Here is a 25,738-nt window from a genome sequence, read left to right as displayed (position 1 = left end):
GTCCTAGGTGCTGCTTTCCCCTAGCCCTGAACTGAATTTCAACCTAGGAGCTGTTTCCTTGGTCAATCCATCCAAAATATAGGACAATTTCAATTGAATTTTCATATTTTAGTTCTATACACTAAATAGGATTGGTCCTTGTTCACTCAATCAGTATAATAACACTGTCACTAATTATCATGAGGAAGTAAGAGCTATGGAGAAAGTCTAAAAGTTCAGATGCTCCTCAAGAAAGGCCGCTGGCACATTTTACAACAGAAAGGATTTTATTTTATCTGAAAATGTGAGCTAGTAGATAACTAATAAACTGATGCAACTAAGAACTTGAATGTATGAGTCTATCCTTAAGGGAAACATTCATAAAATAATCATGGCCATGCAAATATAAGCTTATCATAATATGTGATAAACATAAAAAAAAAAGATCTGCACAAGAGAATCCATTGCATTTTATTGTTTTGTTTTTGAGCTAATGAAGTCTAATAGGTAGGTCAATACAAGTTTGTCTTTACCTAAATACGAACTAAGAAAAATAAATTTCACTATTATTTCTGCCTAGTTGCCTTAGTATAAACCTTTCTTATGACCCTACTTATTTCTAAAGGTAGAAGAAAAAAGAAAATTTTAATAAGCATCTTGCCGGAATAACATTTATATCTGAATAAATTAGAGATGGGAGAATATAACCAGAGATATAATATTAAATGTTTGAAGAATAGCTTTAGAAACCATTATTATGTAATAGATAATGGTAGTTGATATGATTTTTTTTCTTTAAGAAAGATATTTACAGATAGATAAATTCTTTTCCCTCCCTGTGGTCAATGACAGAAATAAAGGCTCTATAGATATACTCTCTGTCTCTGCTTCTCTCTGTGTCTGTCTCTGTCTTCTGTTCGACTCTTGTCTCTGTCTCTCTGTCTGTGTGTCTCTCTGTCTCTATCTGTCTTTGTCTCTTTCTCTATCTCTGTTTCTGTGTCTTTGTGTCTCCCTCTCTATGTCCCTCTTTCTCTTGCTCTGTCTCTGTGTCTCTCTATGTCTCTGTCTCTCTCACTCCCCTTCTCCCTCTCTCCCCCTCTCCCTTTCCCTTTCCCTCTCTCTCTCTTTCTCTCTCTCTGACTTGTTTCTGGTAGAAGAATTAAAGTAGACTTAGTCTGTAAACCATTCAATTGATTCATGTAAAATCAAAACATTTATAATAGATGAATAGATGAATTGTTAGAGATGTTATATATATAATGGGGTGTGTGTGTGTGTGTGTGTGTGTGTGTAACTTTAGAGTTAAAGGTTAATCTTCCTCATTAAATTTCCATTTTGATGCCATGCAGGGGCATAAAGGGCAACCTAGGGATATTGCCATGGAACTTAAATTCAAGCTAGTCTTACAAAAGTAGAAGGACTTTAATCATTTGTTGTCAATGAAACAAATATACTCAACTAGCACACCATTCTATGTAAATTCATAAGGGTTTATCCATAAAAGACTGGATACCAGATGCTGACTTTCATTTGGCCACAACCAGTTGTTTTAATATTTTAGATGAATTGTTACATATTGTTTAGGTTGGAATTTACAGATAGACAAATTCATTTTTCTTGTCAATGACAGGAATAAAGGCTTTAAATATATATACAAATATTTTAACAACAAATTCTATAGTAGCAGAGAATTGAAAACAAAGTAAATGTCCATTGATTAAGGAAAGATCATAAAAACAATCTACATTATGAATACAGAGAAATACAGGGATGAATTATATAAACTGAATCAAAATTAAATAAACAGAATGCTGTGAAGGTATTGGCAAATAGGACCTAGGTTCTCATTCTTTGCTACATACCACCTTTATGACCTCTCTGGCTATAATTTAAAAGTGCTCTCTTTCCAGTGCTTTTTGTTTAAATAGTCTGTGAAATACATAAGATTACAAGGAATATATGAAACTAGGAAGAAAAAAATTTAGAGTGTGTTTCTCTGATAAAAGGCCTCATTTCTCAAATATATAGAGAAATGAGTCGAATTTATAAGAATAAAAGTCATTCTCCAATAGATAGTCAAAGGATATGAATGGGCAGTTTTCAGAAGAAATGATCAAAGCTATCTGTAGTCATATGAAAAAAAAGTCCTAAATACCTATTGTTTAGAGAAATACAAATTAAAAAACAAAAAACAAAAACAAAACTCTAAGATACCACCTCACACCCATCAGACTGACTCATATGAAAGAAAAGGAAAATGACAAACGTTGGAAGGGATGTGAAAAACCGAGAACATTAATGCACTGTTGGAGTTGTGAACTAATCCAACCATTCTGTACAGTAATTTGCAACATGGCAAATATGGAAATATATATCGCATGGATTCACATGTATAATCTACATAATTGTTTGGAGAAGATAAAAGCTGTATGAAATAAAAAGGATGTAAACCTCTATTTCACTACTTCTGTTTTTGTTGTTGTTGTTACATTGTTTCAGTCATTTTTGACTCTTTGTTACCCCATTTCTGGAGTGGACTGCCCTCTCCAGTTCATTTTACAAATGGCAAGACTGAGGCAAACTAGGTTAAGTGACCAGCCCAGGTCACACAGCTAGTAAGTGTCTGAGGTTAGATTTAAATTCAGGAGGATGAGTCTTCCTAACTCCAGGCTTGTCACCCTATCCACTGTGGCACCAAATACCATCTTACTATGCTAAGTTGTTAAACATAAGGCCAGCTGGCTCCAGAGATAGAGGCAACACTCTCAGTGCAGTCCAAACCAGATTAAAGTGTAATTGAAACTTATTTAACAAAATAAATAAAAATGATATAAACATAGATGACATTACATTTCAAAATGTCTATGAAAAGACTCTATACAATTATATATGAATTAGTGGTCTTGTTTCTATTTGAGTATCATACAACTGTAATATAATAATTCAACCAGGCAGCATGCTTTCATGGATAGAGTACTGGACTTGGAATCAGAAAAGCACTCGCTTGAAAATCCTCTCCCTGACACTCACTAGCTGTGGCAATTGCTGGGAATTTTCTCAGCCACAGTTCCCTCATTGCAAAATGGAGACAATAATAGCTGTAGTGACTAGCTCACAGGTTTATTGCTACTCTCAAATAAAATAACACAGGCAATCTCTTCCATCACCCTCATTCTCACCACCAGAACCTGAGGCTGTACTAACCGCTCTTCTCCCACCTTGCCCTAATATGTGAACTACTGGTTTATTTCAAGGACCCAGGTGTCCAAGTGATTTCCTGGCTGTCTGCTCACTCTGATCCACAAGGATTCACTTCCTGCCTCCATCCCTTCATGCAGACATATGTACAATTCCCAATATCCCTCTAATGAGCTATCCTTTCCCAATTAGAATGTAAGTAACTTTAGGATTGTCTTGCTAACTTGCATTCGCATGCTCAGAGCTGAGCAAAGAGCACAATATCTGGCACAGAATAAGTGCTTAATAAATATTTTAACTACATAAAGTGTTCTATAAACTGAACCATTATTATTATCTATTATTGTTGTTGTTGTTGTTACCATTATTGCTATTATTGCCATGGTGAGTCCTAAGACCACTGGCAGAGGTATGACAGGCCTATGATCTAAATCAGTGAAAGGATTACCTACATGGAAAAAAAATAAGGATTTTTTCTTCACATACTGAATAAAGAAGAGTTAACTGGCTTCATAGAATTTTGATTAAAAATGTAAATTTGTAAGAATGCAAAAAGCCAACAGAAAAAGGAAATCATTGTAATGCACTTTCAAACTTTTTCATTTTTTGTCTAATATGAGATTATTTATACATTGTTTAATGATAGGATTTATTTTAATTTATTTTTAATTTGTGTATGTGTGCATCCCACCATCTCATGAAGTTGTGAATGTCCAGAGGATCTAAACTAGGGATGTCAAACTCAGATAGAAACTGGAGCAACTGAGCTATACATAAAGATCACATATTGGTTCATAAAACCACATGTGTTTATGTTATTTTTTATGACTCAATCAGAACATTAAAATCAAGTAGGAACCACATTTTCATCTTGTTCTAGGCCTCTTACAGGTCATGTACTTCACACCTCTGCTCTAAACTGTGGTGGGCAGCGAGGAAGAGTGCCAGACCAGGAGTCAAGAAGATCTGCGTTCATATCCACCCTCATACCTGTATTAGTTGGATGATACTTGGTAAGTCAATTCATGTCTGTGAGCGTAAGTTTCCTCATCTGTAAAGTGAGGATAATAATATCACCTACCTGGCAGGGTTGTTGTGAGAATCAAATGAGATAATATTTATAAAGCACTTGACACCATGCCCGACTCAGAGTAGGGGCTAAATAAATATTTGTTTTCCTTCTCCCTTCCCTTGAGGAGCTTATGTTCTAGGGTCATACCATGTAAACAAATGAACAAAATTAGAATAGGGACGTGCAAGAGGTGGCATTGGAGATAAACCTTGAAGGAAGAACAAGAAGTGTGAGAAGCAGGTGGGGATGTTGGTGGAATTGGGAGGGGCGGTCGATGCAAATACAGAAATAGGAAATGAGCTATTGTGTTCAGGAAATAGTTAATATTCCAACTGGGCTACTGATTATAGCACATGATGAGGAATAAAATGAAATAAGACTGAAAGGGGAGGGAAAATCCAGGTTGCACACGAATTAAAATTCCTTGCTGAGGGATTTGTGTTTCATGATAGCGGTAACAGGGAGCTCCTGACGATTCTGAAGGTGAGGAGTGACGTGGTCAGATCTATGATTTAGGAATATCATCTGACCTGTAAAATAGGAATAATAAAGAACCTACTACCCAGGGTGGTTGTGAAGATAAAATGAATTAATATTTGTAATTGCAAACCTTTAAGTACTATAGAAATGCAATCTATTATTTTCTCATCATTGTTGTTATCACTGTATGGAGGAGAGAAGAGAGAGATGAAAAACTCAAAGCAAGGAAGCCAATTAGGAGGTATGATAATCATCCAGGTTAAAGATGAAGTCCTGACCTTTGGCACTAGTGACCACAAATGATGTTGGCTACTGGATGACAATTTAAGTTTTCTGAGTAATAGAGTGGAAAGAATAAGAAAGAGGGGAGAGATGTTATTCACATTAGTACATACATACATATTAACAAACATATATATGCATATGTATATATACATACACACATAAATGCTATATATACACATACAGATAGATATAGATATCATATATATGTATATGTGTGCATAGGATTACATCTATTTAGCTATATATGATTTATGATTTTGTGTATTTATATAAATATAACTAGATGTATAGTGTATATGCATTATATATACATACTTATAATTTAATTAATCATCTCTAGTAAGCATCCAATAATAACCTTTCCTGTTTATTCTAATTTTAGTGTATGTGTTACCTGCACAAGGAAATGGACAGAATAATTGTATAGCACTTCGCATAATCCTAAGGTACCTGTGGCTTCAGAACCTTTTTTTTTTTTAAGCACCAATATTCTTCCACTGATGAATACAGATCGTGGAACACCACCGCATCAGGGGAGTAGAAATTACAGATGATCCCAAGAACAAAAGAAGAAAACAAGTTAGTATGTGAGTAGACTACAATTTATGGTCAACCAATAATTTGAACTTGAAAAGTGCCATGAAAGACAAAAGTATTCCTTTTCATGGGCAGAAAAAGATGTGTGTCTGCCAGGTAGAGAGTGAAAACTAAAATAGGGAAAGCCTAATACTGCCGTGGTTAGCTACAGTATTTGAAAAGAACCAGAGAAAGGCCTAGCTTCTTTACCCAGAAATTCTGGAATGACCTTGAGAAGAATCAGACAAGATGAGAGGGGACAGAAGGCTATTGATGTTTGACAATAGAGAGAACCAGAAGCAATGGGTTCACAGGCTCACTGAATTACAGAATCATCCACTTCTCATGTGTGCTGAAAGGTGATCATGATTTTGGCTAGTAGATGACAGTTTCTGTTTTCTCAGTAATAGCTCACACTTATAGAGCACAGAGCAGTTTGCAAAATGCTTTCCAAATACTAATACTGAAGGACCTGGAAATGTGAAGATGAGTATTCCCAGTTTACAGATAAACAAACACTGACTTGCTCAGAAACGCTCATCGAAGGTCATATAACTAGTAAATCACTGAGACAGGATTCCAACTCATCTATGACTTGTGACTTCCAATTTCAATGGTTCTGCTATTTTACAAGACTACCTTTGCTCTCTGTCTCTCTCTCTGTCTCTGACTCTGTCTCTGTCTTTCTGTCTGTCTGTCTCTCCCTCTGAAAGGAAGGTATTGCTATGGTTTACAGATTTAAGTGATAACTTGCTTCAAGAATATTCAGTGAACAAGCATGTGAAAGTCACTCTACTAGGTACTCTGCAGGTTGCCAAAAAAAAAAGTTCAATTTCATTTAACAGGAAAGTTGGTATGATGTGGTGCAATTGACCTTAGAATGAGGAAGCTGTGGATTTAGGTCCTACCTCTAACACATACTGGTTGTGTGATCTACCTGACTCCAGATATACACAAAGTATTTTACAAACTTTAAAAAACTATACACATATTAGCCATTACTATAATTATCCATAATTTTGTTCTGGGCATACTATTTGCCAATATAGACAATCACCTCTCTATGAGTGGTACATTGTCATGGAGACTTGTAGCTAAAAATGTAATCACTCTATGGCCAAATATTGTTGGATGTGTTACCTACTCTCATGTTATTTTTAACCTGATGTCACATATGATGACCTGAACTTAAACAGAAGTACAAGAAACAATGAAGACTGAGTATAATTTCAACTGATTAGTATACTGAGTGACTATTTCCCCTCCCCATAGCTTAACAGTTCTAAATATACTAACTAAACCTTCCCTCACTCTCTCATGTATGTGATTTCAATTTTCCTTGCGATGAATTCCAAGTGGAGCACACCAAAAGTGGAGTCAATTTGCCCTACCCCCCACATTTAAGATGTAGCTCTATGCACATTTCTGGTTTAGCACCTGTTATTCTCCAATCTTCATTTATACACACATACAGACACACTGACACACACAGACACACACAGACACACAGGCACACACAGACACACAGACACACAGACACACACACACACACACACACGCCCTTCTCTTGCGACTGGTTACTGAATTGGCAATAAATTAAAGTATAAAGTTCTCCCTCAGGTACTCACATACAATGGGAACTGACTTGTAATTTCTGAATCTTATTTGTCAGCACAGTTGGCTGGGTCACTGAAACCCAGGTTCATTTTCTGTATGGGCTAGAGATCTTCATTATGTTCCTCAACCATAAACTAGTCCCCTAATAAATTAAGTCATCACATATATGCAGGATATTGATTATGTAGAGAATCAGAACAGAGAGCATGATGGGATTAGAACAATTTACCAACTCTACTGAAAAAAAAAATACACTCAGAACATTAACCTTTCTCATGTCATATCTAGCAGTATGGTCCAGTCACAAGAGCTCTGGATTTAGAGCCCAGATACCTGGGTTCAAATTTTGACTCTAACAGTTACTAACTATGCAATTATATCCAAGTACTTAGCCTCATTTTCTTCATTTATAAAATAGAAATTATAATACTTATGCTACCTATTTAAATGGATTTTGTAAGAAAAGCTCTTTGTATAACTTAAAGGACAACATATCATTTTTTCTTATAATTATTAATGATCTCATCTTTTCAGGCAACCAATTAATACTTAGCCAGTATTCTACTGTACTCCATATAGTAGACACTGTGGTAGGAACTAAGAATACAAAAAAAATAATTATTTTTATAGAGAGTCATAGAATTTGGGACTAGATGGGATCTTAGAATCACCTTGTCTAATTTCTTAATTATCTATATGAGGAAACTGAAGAACAAAGAGTTTAATTATCATGCTTACTGCCATACAGCTAGACAATATCACAGCCAGGATTCAGACCCAGTTGTTCTGTCAAGCACTTTTCACCTACCCATGTTGTTCCTCTAGTCATTTACTCTAATTTTTAATGTGTGTAAGTAAAGATCTCCTCACATTTTCTGCTCTAATCAGACTATTAAAGAAAAACTTAATTTACTAAGAAGACAATTAAAATAGACCTGACTTTCAGAACCGTCTGTTGTTTTAGCTTTAGAGTACCATATTAGCTTTATAACCCCAATAATTCATCACAACAAACTTGTGAACTAGGCACTGACACGCAGCTCCACAGCATGACAGTTTCTGCCACCCTCCACAAATGTTCTTCTCTGATTCTGTGATATTTATGGACCACCATATACATTTCAGGGGAAACATCAACCTTTTTCCCACATGACTCATCACCTACAGAAAACTGTGTTTATTGTGAGTTCCTAAATATATCACTCTTCTCACTATGTGAGACTTGGGCTAGTTTCAATGGGTATGCTTGAGATTTAAAATCTCAAGGATGAGAGTTATTATCTAGCCCGACGTCATAGTTTTCACCTATAATATATTTGTAAATATATTCATTAGTCCTTTGTAGCAAATTCTAAGTTTTACTCCACCCCTCCAATGAAAAGACACATTTTCAGAAAAGAAATGTGCAAATTATTGGCCATTTTAGAAAAAAAAAAAACAACTTGACAGTTATCTCCACCAAATGACTTTTAACTTTCCTGTTTAAACTACCTCCTGCAGAGTTTAACTATATTATCAACATCAGTTAAAGTCCATAATGTTTAAAAACATAGGCCACAACATTTATATTGTTTATTCTCCTCTATCCATCTTCCTTCTTAATCTTCAAAAACAGTGAAGGGGTTGAGTAAAATATTATATGATTTCTGACTCTTTGTAGCATTTACTCCAAATTCCATATAATAATCTTTCTGACAAATTTTAGAATAAGACCAAAGGAGAAAGCATAGCAAAGACAACAATATCAACAAAAATGATTCTGGAAATAAAGGACGTACTAATGTACAGACCAGGGGTGGGAAACCTGAGGCCATGAGACCACATGTGGCTTTCTAGGTCTTTGAGTGTGGCCTTTTGACTGAGTCCAAGTTTTACAGAACAGATCCTTTTATTAAGGGGATTGATTCTCTGAAGTTTGGATTCAGTCAAAGGGCGGTACTTGAGAAACTAGAGGATCACATGTGTCGTCAAGGCCGCAGGTTCCCTACCACTAGTATACACTATAAATGTTGCATACAACTACATAGTTCTAATTGTTAGCAAAATTCAAACAACTCGCTACCAAAAGCTTCCATTCCACCTTACCTCTATTGCACCCCAGCAGTGTACTTTTGAGATCTCGTATTCCAAAAATGGATTATTCAGTATAACCTTCTACTTCAACCTTCTTCAATCCTCCCACTCCTTCCCTCATATGGGCCATGCTCTTTGTATACTACTCTGATCTAACTTTACTCTAGATTTGTCCTTCTCATACCCATTGTTAACTCATTGATAAAACATTTTAATAATTGCCTACCCAAATTCCCATGCTAGCTTCATTTTCTTTGTGCTTAGCACTAATGGAGACACTTCTTTGAATAAAACTTTTGATAACTCCACATTCTCTAATGAATAACATCAAAGGCCCTTAGCATTGATATCTATGATGTTCCACTACCTAGCTCTGCCCTATTTTTCTAAATTTGTCTCACATGACTTCCCTTTATGTACTTTAGTCTTTAGTCACAATAGACTACTTGCAATACACTGTGCTATCCTGGCTTTAGCCTTTTGAATCCATCACTCTGTGTGTCTAAAATAGCCTCCATGCCGTTAATCTAAATCCTAGCCATCCTTTCATACCAATGTAAATGCCACATTTTCCATGAAGTATTCCCTCTGATTGTATTTGAGGCTTTCCTCCTTGGAATTTATGTAGATATCTGTCTGCTCCTCTCCTGTAAGGATCCTCTTAAGAGACAGCTGGTGGTACAGTAGATAAACAGAGCATTGAGCCTGGAGACAGGAAGACCTAGGTTCAAATATGGCCTCAGTTGATTAATACCTGTGTGTCCCTGGGCAAGTCATTTAACCAGTGTTTGCCTTGGTGTTTCCTTGGTGTAAAATTGGGATAATAATAGCATTTACCTTGCAGGATCATTTTGAAAATCAAATGAGATTTTTGTAAAAAGCACCTAGCATAGGGCTAGGTACATGGAAAGTGATACATAAATGTTTATTCTATTCCTTATACAAGTATTATACTTTATTTTGTGTTATGGTTATTAACATATATGACATAGCCATCCTCACCTCTGCCTCTTAGAATTCCTAGTTCTATTCTGAGTTCATGTATTACTTTCTACAAGAGGTCTTTCCTGATGCTTCCAACTATTAGCGTCCCACCACAAATATCTCATATTTTGTGTTCATTTTGAATGTTTTAAAATATATGCATAAGTGTAAAGGGACTTTTTTTTTGTCTCTGTATCCTCAGTACCTAGCAAAATGCTCAGCACATTCTGTTCTCAATGAACAATAAACACTTAATGATTGATTGATTGTATGTTCTATACAATAGTTAATCTTTAGATATAATTTCATGTAATATTGAAATGTCTTAATAGAATTTTCTCATTAAAACTCTAATTAAAAATGAAACTTGTTTGCTTTTCTTTCTTTGCATTGATGTTTAATATGGGCTTTTGAAGAAATAGGTAAATTCAATAACCGCTACTGATCAAACAAACTTGTTTATTCTTTCTAATAGCAATCTGGTGTTAGGTAGTACAAGCTGCAAAAACAATCATGTCCTTTTTTCCAATAATTCCATTGATGGGAATGTAACCTTAGAGTTTCATTAAATATTTGTATCAAACATCATGTACAGTATTCTATGTATAAAGGTGTATATGTGTATGTGTGTGTTTACCCTAATGTTTATACCCAAACAATACAACCTTATTCAATTTTTTGGAGTTTTTTTACTCATTTTTCTAGATAAAATATTTCTATTAACAGATACTGCATTGAGGTTTGTTTGGTTTTTTTTCATGTCATGTCATATAGCTAATTCATATTGATCTTGTGGTCAACTAAACTCGCCAGATCTTTTTCAGATAAACTGCTCTAAAGACAACTCTCTTCAATTCTGTAACTTGTGCAATCAATTAAAAAAAACTTAATCCATTGTTCCAACTGATTGAGATAACTTTTAAGCCTTATTCTGTCATCTACTGAATTAGTGATGCCTCAGAGTTGTGTTTCATTGCATATTTAATAAGCTTGGCTAAGCCGTGGGAAAAAAACAAACAAACAAACATTAAATAGAGAGATGAACAAATCTTTGTGGTACACAAATTAGAAACCTCCTTCTAACTTAAACAGCTCATTACTAGATACTCATTAGATGCTTATTTAAATCCCATGAATCTATCAATTCTCCTTTCCACCAGGTCATATGTTGCCTTATTGTTCACAAAGTAACCCACTGATATAGTCCAATATCACCATCATCTCATCATTAATCTAAATGATCTCTTCTTCCTCCAACCTATCTACCAACCTGCCTGCCTAGTCCTGACTGAGATGCCTACTTCACATTCACCACCACCATCTTGATCATTATCTTCACTAAGACCCTATTGGGGACAGTCCAGGATAATGAATCCAAAAGACTTAGAAATGGTGATATAAAATAATGATATTAAAAATAAGTCATTAACATCTGCTTTGTCATTGTCTCCTAAGGACCAGGAAACTTTTTCATATGACTTACAGACTAAACCTTCCATACAAATATATTTTCTCCCCCATTAGAAAGTGAGCTCCTCGATAGTAGGGAATGTCTTATGTTTCCCTTTGTATCCCCAGTGTTTAGTATAGTGATTTGCAAATAGCAAGTGCTTAGCAAATGCTTTATTCAGTCATTCTCTTATTATATATTAATGAAAAATAGTAAGACAAACCAAAAGTCAAGTATGTTGGCTTTAGCCATGTTGCTCTGTGGAATTCTGGGTGTTGTATTTTTTAACAGTAGATAACCAATGGGAAGACTATTCCCAAAGTAACTAGTGAAATTCTCATGAAAACCAGACTTTCCAATGTGATCTAAAAAAAAGAGACTTTAGACATATTGGAAGCTTGACAGTCATAGGAAGGAAATAAAATCTCAATTGGCAGAGGAAAGGTTGAAGATAATTAATTAATTAATTTGGGGGGGGGGCTAGGCAATGGGATTAAGTGACTTGCCCAGGGTCACACAGCTAGTAAGTATTATGTGTATGAGGCTGGATTTGAACTCAGGTCCTCCTGAAGCCAGGGCCAGTACTCTATCCACTATGCCACCTAACTGCCCGGATAATTAATTCTTAAAACTTAGCTTTTCAAATGTACCTTCTGACATTATGGAGTTACAATAATTTAGGATTTCCAGACCACTTTTATAGAGATCTTACTTTTAGGACTCTAATATAGCTTGGGGCAGAACTTTGGCAAAACGTGGGCCTCAGGAGATAAAGAGATTGTGATTTTTAACCAGAAAAAGTCCTCCTGATGAACAACGTCCTCTCCTTTGTCTCCTAGAATTTGATGAAGATAAAAACATTTTAATAAAGGTTTTTAATTATTGACTTGTATTAGGGGATACGGATTTGTTTGCTCTTTGTATACCCTTGGTCATCAGGGATCTCCCATAAACTGCCTCATATGTATCCTCACTATGAATTACTTGCCAATTTATACTTTCCACTTGAGCCAGGCATTTATCAGATGAAATCAACCTTTCAAGCACTATTTTGCTCCTTCCTCAATTTAAAGGCTGTTAATGATTACTTCCCGGTGCATACTCTTCACTTCAGTCAGGCTAGTCTCCTGTACATCCCCTTTCTCTTCCCCAACCTCAACCCACACATCCAATATGCTCATTTACCTGATTCTTTATGGTCATATAACAAATTCAAGCTAAAGAAAGCTTTTGATTTTGGTATGTAGCAAACTATCCTCTATCCCAAAGTATCAAGGTCTCAGTTTTTTATAGTAGCAGCATTGTTGTCATTCTACTCTATATCAATTTCAGACAAATAGAATTTAGAACTAAATTCAATTTCTAAGTGCATATAGATTTTCAGATTTTTTCTCTATTTCTAAAAACCATTTAGTAATATATTTCTTTTTATAGTGCTTTCATTGATTAAAAACTTAAATTTCTAGATGTTATTTTTATTGAATTATATTCATTAAGTTAAAAAAAAAACAATGTTTCTAGCTGATCAATTAACCTTCCTCATCTTAGGAAACTTTACATGGGGATGGAAACCTATGGAGAAAACAGATGGTTTGGACATATAATGCTTAATGCATGAGTCAACCCAGATGGAGACATCAACAAGAACCTTCCATGACTTAAGTATTCTGAACATGATCCTATTCTGGGACCTTGACTTATTGTCCCTATTTTCCAAGATTAGTCTATATAGCGGTTCCCCAAATCCGATTATATTACTTTGGCTTAGCAAAAACCATACGATTTTCCAATATTTCTGGCCTTAACTTAGCAATCTGAAAGTGATCTTCTGAGCTGTTAACTTTATTTTTGCTAGTTGTATATGGTATCTCCATGTCCAGATCTTTGTGTTTTCAAAACCAAATAAACAAAAACAGACAAAAATAGTGACTCACTGCATATTACTCTTTCACTTAAGATATAGCTTGGCATTTTTAAATTTTAATTTGACCTTGACCTTGTTTAGTCCCACCATGGAGACTCGCCAAGAAGGGCCAAACACCTTCCCATGACTCATAGATACTACATCTGAATTTTTTTAATGATAGCAATAAAGGCCGAAGCATGAATTCATGTGTATACTAGAATCAACAATAATAAACCTGCCAATTTAAGGCTAGTAAAAAAGCAATGAATATTAATGTGCCTGCTAAATTAGATGCCCAAGAAGGAAGTCCAAGGAAAACCTGACATTTGCTCTTTTCCCAGTAGCACTTGCTCAGAATCTCATCCACAATGATTTGATTTTCCTTCCTTCTTATGAGGGAAATGAAAGCCATGAAATTTTTTTTTTTTACCTGATGGCCCACATACAAAACATCATCTATAGAAGATCTTCAAAATCTAGGAAATTGGAAAGAAGACTTTAGCAGGGGGGTTAGCACGACTCAATTCTCATATTAGTTCTACCTTGACTTGGGGAAAATTCTTCCCTTCTCTAGGCCTCAGTTCTTCATTTGCAAGATAAATGGATGAACAAGAAGTACCTTAGAATTTTGTGTTTCCATTCATTTTATGATCTCATAATAAATTATTTCTTTACATGTATTCTTTTATGTACCATTGTGTTCCTTCCTCAACTTAAAAACTTATTAAAATTTCTCCCTAAGACTTGTCTATAGTCTACCTTCAAAAACCTTTACTTCATGCTTCTTTTCCTTCAGGTCCATTACATCCCCAAAAACACTGGACTACTATTCTAAGCTTTATTTTGATGATATTGAAGATCCTTTCCACTTCTAAGTTCTATGATATTACCTGAATGCATATGTAGTCATTCAACTTTACATTCCTGGAATAAATGTCTTAATTTGTAATTGTTGAAATATTCCCTTTCCTTGACAGTCCAAGCTGGGTACCACCTCCCACTTGAAGTCATTATTCATCTCCCAGGGTAGGGGAGATCTTATTCTCTCTAAATTCTCAAGCTACTCTAACCTTTTCAATGATTTTTTAAAAATTATGTCTTGTATTATTCTGTTTTGTATACATGATAAATGTTAAGCTCCCTGAGAGGAGTGCCTTTTGTAGTTTTTATCCCAGAATCCATAGTACCTGGCACCATGACTTGCATATACTTAGATTCATCTGTGCTCATACTGCTGGGTAGTTCCTCCACACAATATACAGTCAATACTTTTAATAAATGTTTTCCTAATTATATTTTGTTTTGTTGTCAAAGTTTTTTTTTCTATGCACCCTTAGTCAAATTAAAAGTGTTCCAAGATTCCTAATTCCCTTATGTAATATATAGCTGTTTCCTCTTAAAGAGAATATGTGTATTTAAAGTAGATTTAAGGATATTTGACATCCATCATAAGCTTTTTGGGGTTAAATATAAGTAAAAAATAAAGCTTATATTCAGAGGGAAAATACATATAAATAGTTCAGTTAAGTGTTCTGCAGAGTTAAATGTTCAGATTATTTCTGAGGTTAATGCTTTTATTGTAAATTCAAAAACACCAAAGACAAGACACTATTGTAATGGCTTTATATTAGGTTTGTTAGGTTTGAATTTTTCCTTCCTTCCTATAATCCTAGGTTGTTGTTTGTTTTTGTTTTTGTTTTTGTTTTTTAAAGCAATCTCAAGGAATGAGCTTAAAGAATCCAATTACCTCTGCTATTTATCATTTGGAGAGAAAATAAGCCTCACAATTCCACGTACCAAAAACATCTCAAATCATACCAATTTTTTTAATGTATCCTATTATTCTTACTAACATCCAGCTTCTGATTATTGAGCTTTGGAATAGAAATCTCTATGCAATATCAATTCATAATTCTTCCTTGTTATTCAAATATAGATAATAAAAGAAAATAAACCTAATTTAAGTAATAAAATATCTAAAGAGAATTTCCATTTTGTTAACCCAGGAGAACATATAATTTTGGAGATGGAGACTTTCCTGGATTTTCAAAAAAGATTGTAGTAGTATCCATAGACTTAATACTTCAGAAACTGTCACTCTAAAGTATAAGTAAAATTGCACATATAGGGAAAAGCTACATATGTAATGTGAACGGTCAAGACACAAGTAAAGGGGTCAATAAAGGGGGACACCTTTCCCTCAAGGCAATTTTCTCTACTGGCCTCTCTCCTATCAGGGATGTTTTAATTCTCAACAATTAAAGACATTCCCATAATTAAGACTATGTCTTCTAAAATGCAAATGCTTGTTATGACTGGCTCTTTCACAACACCGTAAGGGTGACTAGGTGGTATCTGAGAACAATGCTTGTATTAGTAATGCAGTTTCAGCCATAGTTCAATAATCTTACAATTGCAGATTCACCATTATTAGCAAACAGACTCTCTATCATGAAATAAGGTATCAAGGATAGTCAAAACATAAGATATCCAGGTGGTAAAGATGCAGCTATTGAGCAAACACATATTTAAGAAACACCTACATGATAAGTGCTAGAGATACAGACAAAAATAAAAAAAATTCACACTGTACGATCTTGTAATTAATTGAGAGAGACCACATATATCCATGTAATTATTTGCAAAATAAAATCAAGGCAATTTTGGTGGTGAGGATGTACTATCAGCTACAGTAATTCCAAGAGATTTCACGTAGGAGGTGATGTTTGAGCTGAACTTTGAAGGAAATCAGAGATTTGAAGAGAAGGTGAGGAGGGAACACGTTCCAGACATGTGAGATAGCTAGTGCAATACGGAAGAGGAAATGTTATTTTGTAGAAAAATATGACACAGTTATTCCACAAGCTTATTTCCCATAGGTCAATATATAGGAGAAATCTTCAGGTGCTTAGTCTCTTTCTCTCTCTGTCTTTCTGTCTCTCTTTGTCTCTCCCTGTCTGTCTCTGTTGGTGTGTGTTTCTCTCTCTCTGCCTCTGTTTCTCTCAGTCTCTCTCTCTACGTCTATCTCTCTGTGTGTCTCTATCCCTTTGTCTTTCTGTATCTCTGTCTCTCTGTTTCACTGTGTGTGTGTGTGTGTGTGTGTGTGTGTGTGTGTGTGTGTGTAGAAGCATCCACACAAAGAAAGCTCTTGAGGCAATACAGAAAATATAGCCATACCCTTCTAGAAACCTAGAGACTTGTGTGGTTCTGATACTTTCTCATTCTGCAGAGAGCCAAATCAGCCCAAATATAACAGGATTCTGCCTAACTCAATAATTTGTCCACATCAACTATTCTTTCTTTTCCATAGGTACCCAAGTTAAACACTACTTTTGCTCTTCTCAGTTGGTAACAAAAGGTCTTGATGTGCAGGTCATTTTTCACTTGGTCCTTTTGCTTTCCTTTTGTGCTAAAAATATCCTTCAGGAAGATACACATTAGATTATTAGATCCTTCTGAAAATCACTGCTAGCTTATGAATTTAATATAGAAAAGGAAGGGGGGAGGGGAATTAAGAATCTTAGTTAAGAAGTGGTTAATCAAAGAAAGAAAATTCCACTTCATAGTAAATGCCCAATTTTGTTCCAACCTCAGCTAACGGACAAAAGTGCATACTTTGCTAGATTCAATGATTTTATCCTTGGGGATATTTCTTCCATCAAAGAAAATTACAACCTTTCCACACCTTCTTGTCCTTTATGATTCTTGTCTAGCTCATTCCATAAATCTTCCCTGGAGATTCTCTACCCAATGTACCAGAGATATTTCTCTGCCTGTTTTTTAAAGCTCTTTCTTACATCAAGTATCTCTTTGGTTGAATAACTATTGTTTCTCATCATATCATTATGTTACCACACTGCCTCCTTTTCTGTTTATGTATCTTCCCATAGTCTCTTACGCTGCTTCTTGCTTGGAATTCATCACTGGCAACACACACACAAACACACAGACACAGAGTGTGTGTATATATGTATGTATACAGATGCATGCATATATACACATGTATATGTATGTATGTGTATGCATATATGTATTTACACAACCACGTATGTATATAGGCACATACACATATGATACATGCATGTGTGTGTGCTTCATTTTTTTCTATTGCCTTTTTGGTTGGTTGGATCTTTGGTTCTTCCAAAATCATGATGTTCTATGATAAGTAACTATCAACAAAAAATATGATATGATATCAACATAATCCATTTTTTTTTATAGTCAGTAGATGAAGTTGATTGAAAGCAACGTACAATTTCCCAAATGAAATCCGGTCATATATTTTCCACCTAATCAATTCTGAGCCCAACTTGTTTTCCATTTATGATGCTTATTTAGTATTTACAAATTCCCATATGAAATACCCTGTCTTAGGGAGATCTCACACCAAGCTGTCTGCAAGATTGTTTTCTTCTCAACTAATTTTGTTCACAGAGGCTGGTTGAGTGTTCAAGAAAGGATGCCAACAGGTTAAATGAACCATCTCTGGTGAATTTATGCGAGGATTCAGACTAGAGTCACACAAGACACATGGGCATGAAGGGGCTGCTACCTATATCATGGGAGACTATTTATACAAATGACAACATAGTTCCATAGAAATCCTAGAGTACAGTTCATATTCTTTCATTATTGTCCTCCGTAGTATTTTTCCAATGAGTCCATACTCTTATTCATTCAAGTATTATATGCCATTGTGGTTTGAGGCATCTTTCAGCTCCATTGTTAGCTTTGCTGCCTTTCATTTCTTAAATTTCTTTATTTAAGAACCACGAATGGAGTCAAGAGCTTTACTTTTGTCTTTGGACAAAAAGAGGGATATTTAACACAAATAAGATTTAAATATTTTTCTTCTAGTAAAGGTGCTATAAAATGATAATAAATCCTATTGACATTTTATCCTAAAGCAAATGTTACTTCAGCAGGTTTGCAAGATTTTTACTCCAACTATCCATAAAGTCCACATATTAATAAGCCTTGTCTGACCAAGAGTTCATAGTGTTGGGCATTGCCTCAGTTCCAACTTGGGTTACAATAAAGTACTAACATTGCTTTAATTCCCTTACTAGCAGCTTATGAGCTTGTTTCCAATCAAAATATGCATGGGAGAAGCATTTAATCTAATAACAACAGATATTACTGGTGCTTCAAGGAAAAATAAAAATAAAAAAAGCTAGTGAATATATTTAATTTTTAGCTTGAACTACTTTAATCTTTTGGGGATCAAAGTGTATGTGGATAAATACTTTTCTCATACTTCTGTTGGCATGCTATCAGATTTACTGAACCTTACACTTCTGGGCCACAGAGGGCAAACATACAGAGGAGCAGTGGTTGAAAATTGCATAGAGATAGATTAAGGATTGGTATGTATGGGGGGGCAACTTTCTAATAATTCAAGCTATCCAAAAGTCAAAAAAGCTCCTATGGGGAACAAAGAAAGTGATAAAAACTGCTTCACTAGAGGATTTCAGGTGATAGCTTGGATGACCAGTGGCTGGGCTAATTGTAGAAGAGATCCCTGATTAGCTATTATTTGGACTAGATGGCACCTGAGATACATTTCATGTAAGAGAGATTATAATTACCTGATCCTAATAAAAATATGCTTCATGAATCTTGGTCTATTAAAACAAATACAAGTTTATGATGTTGAATTCTTCTTCTTTTGTTTATAATCCTTGATTCCTGGGGCATCCTTCCCCTTCATCTCTACCAAAAAAAAAAATCCCTCACTTCCTTCAAGACTAACTGAAGCATGATCTTCTGCAGACTCTTTCTTCATCCTCTCACATGCAAACAAAGGTTGGCCCCAAACTTACCTTATTACTTTTTTATTTATTTTATGCTTATTCTGTATACGATATTTTTATTCTGTGTACACTTAGATACATAAATATGTTATCTCTCCCATGTCCCTAAAAGAATGTTAGCTCCTTGAGAGCAGGATCTGTTCCATTACTTTGTCTTTGTGCTCTTAGCACCTAGAATAGTTACTGGATCATGGTAGGTGTTTAATAAATATTTATTGATTGGTTGAGCATGGTTTAGTTCTAGAAGAAGTTATGCTAGGCATAGCTCTCTTTGGAGTTGAGAGAGGGAGTGAATTGTTTGTGGAACAGCAAGGAAGCCAGTGTCATTGGAGTACAAGAGTGCTTCAAAAGTACATCATGGGGAATAAGGTATAAAAATACTGGAAAGGTGAAGGGGGCTAGGTTGTGAAGGGTTTTGAATGCAAAAGAGAGGATTTTGCATTTGATGCTAGAGATAATAGCCATTAGAGTTTATTGAGTAAGAATATGACATGGTTGGACCTACCCTTCAGGAAAATCACATTAGTGGCTGAATGGAGAATGTATTGGAGTGGGGAAACACTTGAGGCTAGCAAACCAGCAAGCTATTGCAATGGTTCAGACATGAAGTGATGAGGGTTTGCACTAGGGTGGTGGCAGTATCAAAGGAAAGAAAAAAGGAGGAATATTTGAAGGATGTTTCAAAGGTTAAGTCACAGGTTTTGGTAACAATGTGGATGTAGGGCATTAAGAGATAATGAAGAATCTAGGATGACTCCTGGTTTATGAACCTGAAAGACTGGGAGGATGATGGTGCAATAGGGAATATAGTGTGTGTGTGTGTGTGTGTGTGTGTGTGTGTGTGTGTGTGTGAGCAATTAGTGAAAAGGATAATGAATTCTATTTAGACATGTTGGGTTTAAGATAACTACTAGACATCCAGTTTGAAATGATTGAAGGGCAGTTAGTGATATGAGCGAATATCAACAAAAAGGTTGAGGTAAGTTAGGTAGATTTCAGAATTGTCCATGTTGAGATGATAATTAAATCCATGGGAGCTGAAGAGGTTACCAAGTGAAGTAGTATAGATGGAGAAGAGAAGACATACCAGGACAGGCATAAGGACATCTATAGTTAGAGAACATGATTCAGATGAAGATCAAGCAAAGGAGACTGAGAGGGAATGGTCAGAAAGGTAGGAGGAGAACCAGGAGAGTGTCATATCCTGAAATCCTAGAGAGAAGAGTATCAAGGCTGCAGAGAGTTAGAAGAGAATAAAGATTAAGAAAAGTCCATTGGATTTGGCAACTACAAAGAGATTGTTTATTACTACAGAGAGAAGAGTTTCAGTGGATAATAAGGTCAGAATAATTGTAAGTGGTTAAAAAGAAAATGAGGAGACAAAGTGGGGGTACCTATTGTAGATGACCTTTTTGAAAAGTCAAGTTACAAGGGGCAGAGAAGAGATGGGATGATGGGATGTAAGGATCAAGTGAGGTTTTTTTTTCAGATAGGGGAGACAAGGACACATTTGTAGGCATCAGGGAATCATCAGAAAACAGGGAGAGATTAAAAATAACTGAAAGAGTGGGGTAACAGAAGGAACAATTTGTCAGATGAGACAGGTTGTAATGGGATCACTTGATCCAGTAGAAGGGTACCCTTGTGTGATGTAAGGCAATCTTACCATGTGAGACAGGGGTGAAGAAGGAAAAAGTGGCAGAAGGCATAGGTATAATATGAGATGGGGAAGAGAAGAGAAGAAGGAGCTCATGGCAAATAGTGTATTTTTTTCCTGTAAAATATGAAGTAATGTTCTCAGCTAAGATGCTGGGGAAAGGGTAGCCCTGGGAATCTTGAGAAAGGATAAAAAAAAGTTTAGAAGAGCTTCTGTGGAGAGTGGGGCAGTAAGTTGATGAGGCAGGTATAGGAGGATTGCCTAACAGCAGTGAGGGCCCAATTGAGATGATGCAACATAATTTTGTAGTGGATACAGTTAAAATAGTTGAATGACTTTTTTTCCATCTTCATTTGGTGACTTGGGTGTGGGAGCAAGTGGAACAAATGTTGAGAATGACCCAAGGCTGAATCTTGACAGGACATAGTTGATGAAATTATAAAGGGCCTAGGAGATTCAAGAGAAAAGAGAGTACAGGTTTTATTTGGTTTACCAAGGGGCCAAGATGGGGAAAAGAGCAAGTAGCTAGTGCAGGGGGTATGGATACCCTGGGAGAGAAATGAGGCGTCAAGGAATTGGAGATTGCCATGCAGATGAATAATAGAGTTTTGTAGGGGAAGGTGGAGGGAGAGGTGAAAAGGTAATAAGCTATGGTCAGGTAAATGGATTTTGGAATTCTTGAACATGGAGGTTGTGTATTTATGTGTGATGGCAAGATCAAAGGTATGACCATCTTTGTGTGTAGCTGAGGTGAGGTAGGGGTAGGTCATAGGAAGTAAATAGGTCAAGAAACTGAATGGTTAGGGTGCTTGAGGAAGAACCAGTATGTATGTTGAAGTCCCCTAGTATAAGGGCAGAAGTTGGAGAAGATAAATTGTGAGCCATATGCCAGATTCATTGAGGAAGGAAGGGAAGTGATGTAAACTCAATTCCCATGACTTTGAGTTCAACACTGTTTCCATTGCATTTCATTGCCTCAGATGTTGTGGACACAAAATCAATAAAACTGAGTAAATGATTTCATAGAACAGGTAAAGGAGACAGAAGAATCACAGATTATATTTTGGTAACTAGGAGGATATTGCTAGCATGAATAAAATAATGAGGAAGAGGGTCAAGTTTTTGAGGTAAAATGATAAGTTTGATATTGTACATGTTGATTTTTGAGGTGCCAGTAGGATTTATAAGTGGAGATGACTCTTCATCCTGCTGTATGTGAAGCCTTGGGCACAGCCTAAGTCACTGGATGTACATGCATTGATGCACTCACAAACTCATCGATATATTAAAATGTTTGAATCAATATTTTCTTTCTATATTTCTTGACTGATAGAATAGTTATGTACACATAGAGATCATCTGATCCAGTGGTCACATTTTAAAGATGGAGAAACTGAGGTGAATTGACTTGCCCCATATTGTATCACTAGGTAGTTGCAAAGTCAAGATGAGGAGAAAAGAGACCTGGGGTCTATCATTATCCTGCAGGTTTGGTTCATAAAACAAACACCTTACTTGTTCTCTTTTCATGTGTTCTTTTCCCCAAAGGAAATGGGAATGTTTAAATCCACACAGCATGCTTATGTTTTGCATAATGCCTTTTCCAAAGGACAGATCAATAAGGCATGGAATCAATTTGCAGTCTACTTGTCGTAGAGAAAATTAGATACTTAAAAAAAAGCCCCACAAATATTCAGCTGGTTTATTAAGGAACTAAAGGAGGTCACTAGAAAGAAAGTTCCCATGGCAACTGACACCAGCAAAGATTGAACAGAAAGGTGTCTGTAGTTATCTCCTTGCCTAATAAATGTGAATCAGTCACACCATTCCACTTTGAGCATACTTTCCCTCCTCCAGTCCTCATTTCAGTGAAGCCCTTCATTTCTAAATGCTCCCCTCTCTCTATTGCTTTGTCACAGAGAGAGAACACACCCCTATGAGGCAAGTCTACTCAAGGTATACTATTATCTTAATAAAAGAGAGAATGATACTAAATGGAAACAGAAGAGGGAAAACAGCTTCAGGCTGTTCTTTGGTAGGAGAGGGAGTTGGCTACAGCAGGGAAGGAAAAAAAGAATGCCATTTCATAAAGTGAAGCATGACTATCCACTAGGACTTTGTAGAAGAGAAATTAACAACCAAGTCAACTCCAAGTTATGGGATTAGGGTCTTTCTTCAACATTAGCTTATTTCCCTTGAGCTCACTGAAGATTTTCAAACATAATCATGTTCTGACCTATTTTGTTTTGGTTTGAACCTAGGCTCTGAGTAATAAAAGGACAGCTCCCTAATCCTCTGCATCATACAATTCCCATCATCTGACATTTTTATATTCATACTTTATTGATTCTATACAAGAAATATTCTCGGCTGATTTTTAAATTACACCCATAGTAGGAATGGCTCGGCGTTATCTCTGCCTTTGGCTGGGTACAGCAAAGCTATAAAGATTTTTTAAGGATGATATTACAAAGCAGGATGCTGACTCAGTGATTTAGACCTGCTTTGAACTAGAATGTAAATCCTGTTTATGACAAAATTGAAATAATAAGTCCAACTTATCTGATAGAACCGCGTATATGTAGAAATTGCAGGAGGATCATGGCATCATGGGAATGGTACAGCGAGGCAAATGCTGGTAGCTTATTTCACACCTGAAATCTCTATTAAATACCAAGTGAAGCACCATCTCTTCTGACAGATAAATTTCAAATAATCAAATGGAAAGAAACATATTCTTCCCTGCTGATTCTCATCCCCTCTGCATAGCGACACAGCCAATCTGTGCATGGAGATCTAATAAGTCAACAGGAACTCTTTGAACATACAGGCGAAAAAAATACAGAACTTCTGTAGGCAGAGAGCTCAATGTACTTACTTAAAGAGGCGATGTGTGGAGACAAATCGTGATTCTGAGTACATAGAAAAAAATGTGCCTGAAAAATCTGTGCCTAGTTAAGGAACACAGAAAATCTAACTGTTTCCAACTCGAGTTTTAGCTGGGCAAGGTTTATTTGGTTTGGCTGCTTTGTTTAGGGATTTCTTTTTGGTCCACATCTATGATTTCACAGGTATAAGGAACTCCCTTTACCAATACAGACGAGCAATGGTTCTACAACTTATAGGCTTAAAGAATTGCTTGTGGCACTGAGATATTAAGTGACTTATGTGGTATCAGTATGTGTCAGAGGTTGGACTGGAACGCAGGTCATCTTTATTCTAAAGACAGTTATATCATGAAACTTCTCTTTGAGCTAAGTTATTTGGTAAAAAAGTCAACAAATAAGTTGGCAAGAGAATGTTAACCTTCCTTAACCCAATGTCCAACTGAAAACTGGGTGTTGATTTTGTTTCTCTGTATTTTAACTGGTTTCCCAATAATATATTGTTTACTATTTTTTTCTAAGTTGGACATTATTCTGAGTATTTAATCCTTTCAAGATCATAGACTTAGTCCAAAACGGGATTTTGGATGGTCCAGTTCCAAGTCATTTTAGAAATGAGCACCTAGATTCCAGAAAGGTAAAGCTCCTAGAATACTAGAATTACATCCAGAAAGCAGCTCAAAGATGTTCTTGCCCAACTCCATTAATTGATAGATGTTGAATTTGAGGCCCAAGGTTTCTTTCCCTAGTTCATATAAGTAATAAGTAGCAATGATTTATTCTAGGTCCTCCAGCCAAAAATTCAAGAAGAAGATCTTGATCTGCTAATTCCTACTGAGTCTAACATTTGAATCCTGGCTCTGTCCCTTGCAACCTGGGTGACCTTGGCTGAGTCACTTACTATCTTTAGACCTTAGTCTCCTATAAATTGAAGCTATTGGACTATATAATATCCAAGTTCCTTTCAAGCTTTATTTTTTTTCATTTAAATACTTTTATTAACAGGTGCCTGTACTTTGTGGATTTGTGAAAAAAAATCAAATTTGCTTTTATACAAATCAAAAATGAGGTTCTTAAAAATTTCTACTTGACTAGATATGAAATAATTGAAAAATGATTAAAAGTAGATTAAGAAAACTAGACTTTGAAAAAGACAACAGAGCAAACAAATAAAACATTTGTCATTCCTCAAAAGAGACTGAGGTCACATGAGCCTCTGTCAAACCATCCTTTGCTCTATTTCAACATTCTGATCATGTCCATTAACTGCAAGGGAGATTTCCTTAGTCTATGAGAATCTGTATGAGATGACTTTGTTACCACACGAGCATTTTACCAGACAACTGAATACATTTTCTATTTTCATTTATTTATTTATTTATTTTAGGCGATTGGGGTTAAGTGACTTGCCCAAGGTCACACAGTTAGTAAATGTCAAGTATTTGGTCAAAGGTCAGATTTGAACTCAGGTCCTTGTGACTTCAGGGCTGGTGCTCTATCCACTGCACCACCTAGCTTCCCCTGATTACATTTTCTAAACCAGACATGTTTATAACACATATATACAATAGAGAGTCTGATTATTCACAACGGAAATCATCAGTTCTAAAACCACACTGTATCTCTTCTCCGAATTCTAAAGAGAGTGATTTTATGGATTTTAAAGGGAAAGGTGCCTGTCTCTTAAACCTTTCTATAGAATAATGAAGAAAAGTTAGAAGCAAGGTAAGGTAAGTGGAAATAAAGAACATTAGCTCCTCAGG

The 25,738-nt window shown here is 35.7% G+C and overlaps 1 protein-coding gene across 2 annotated transcripts in view; it reads right to left on the bottom strand.

Annotated features, from left to right (window-relative positions):
- Positions 1-25,738, bottom strand: part of NRG3 (neuregulin 3) — a 1,130,481-nt gene that overhangs the window by 914,675 nt on the left and 190,068 nt on the right. The window lies entirely within an intron of this gene.

This window comes from Vombatus ursinus, unplaced genomic scaffold, assembly GCF_900497805.2.
Source record: "Vombatus ursinus unplaced genomic scaffold, bare-nosed wombat genome assembly UNPS02000749.1, whole genome shotgun sequence".
Classification (NCBI taxonomy): domain Eukaryota; kingdom Metazoa; phylum Chordata; class Mammalia; order Diprotodontia; family Vombatidae; genus Vombatus; species Vombatus ursinus.
Note: the sequence above shows the minus strand (reverse complement) of the source record. Positions and strands in the feature narration are given on the sequence as shown.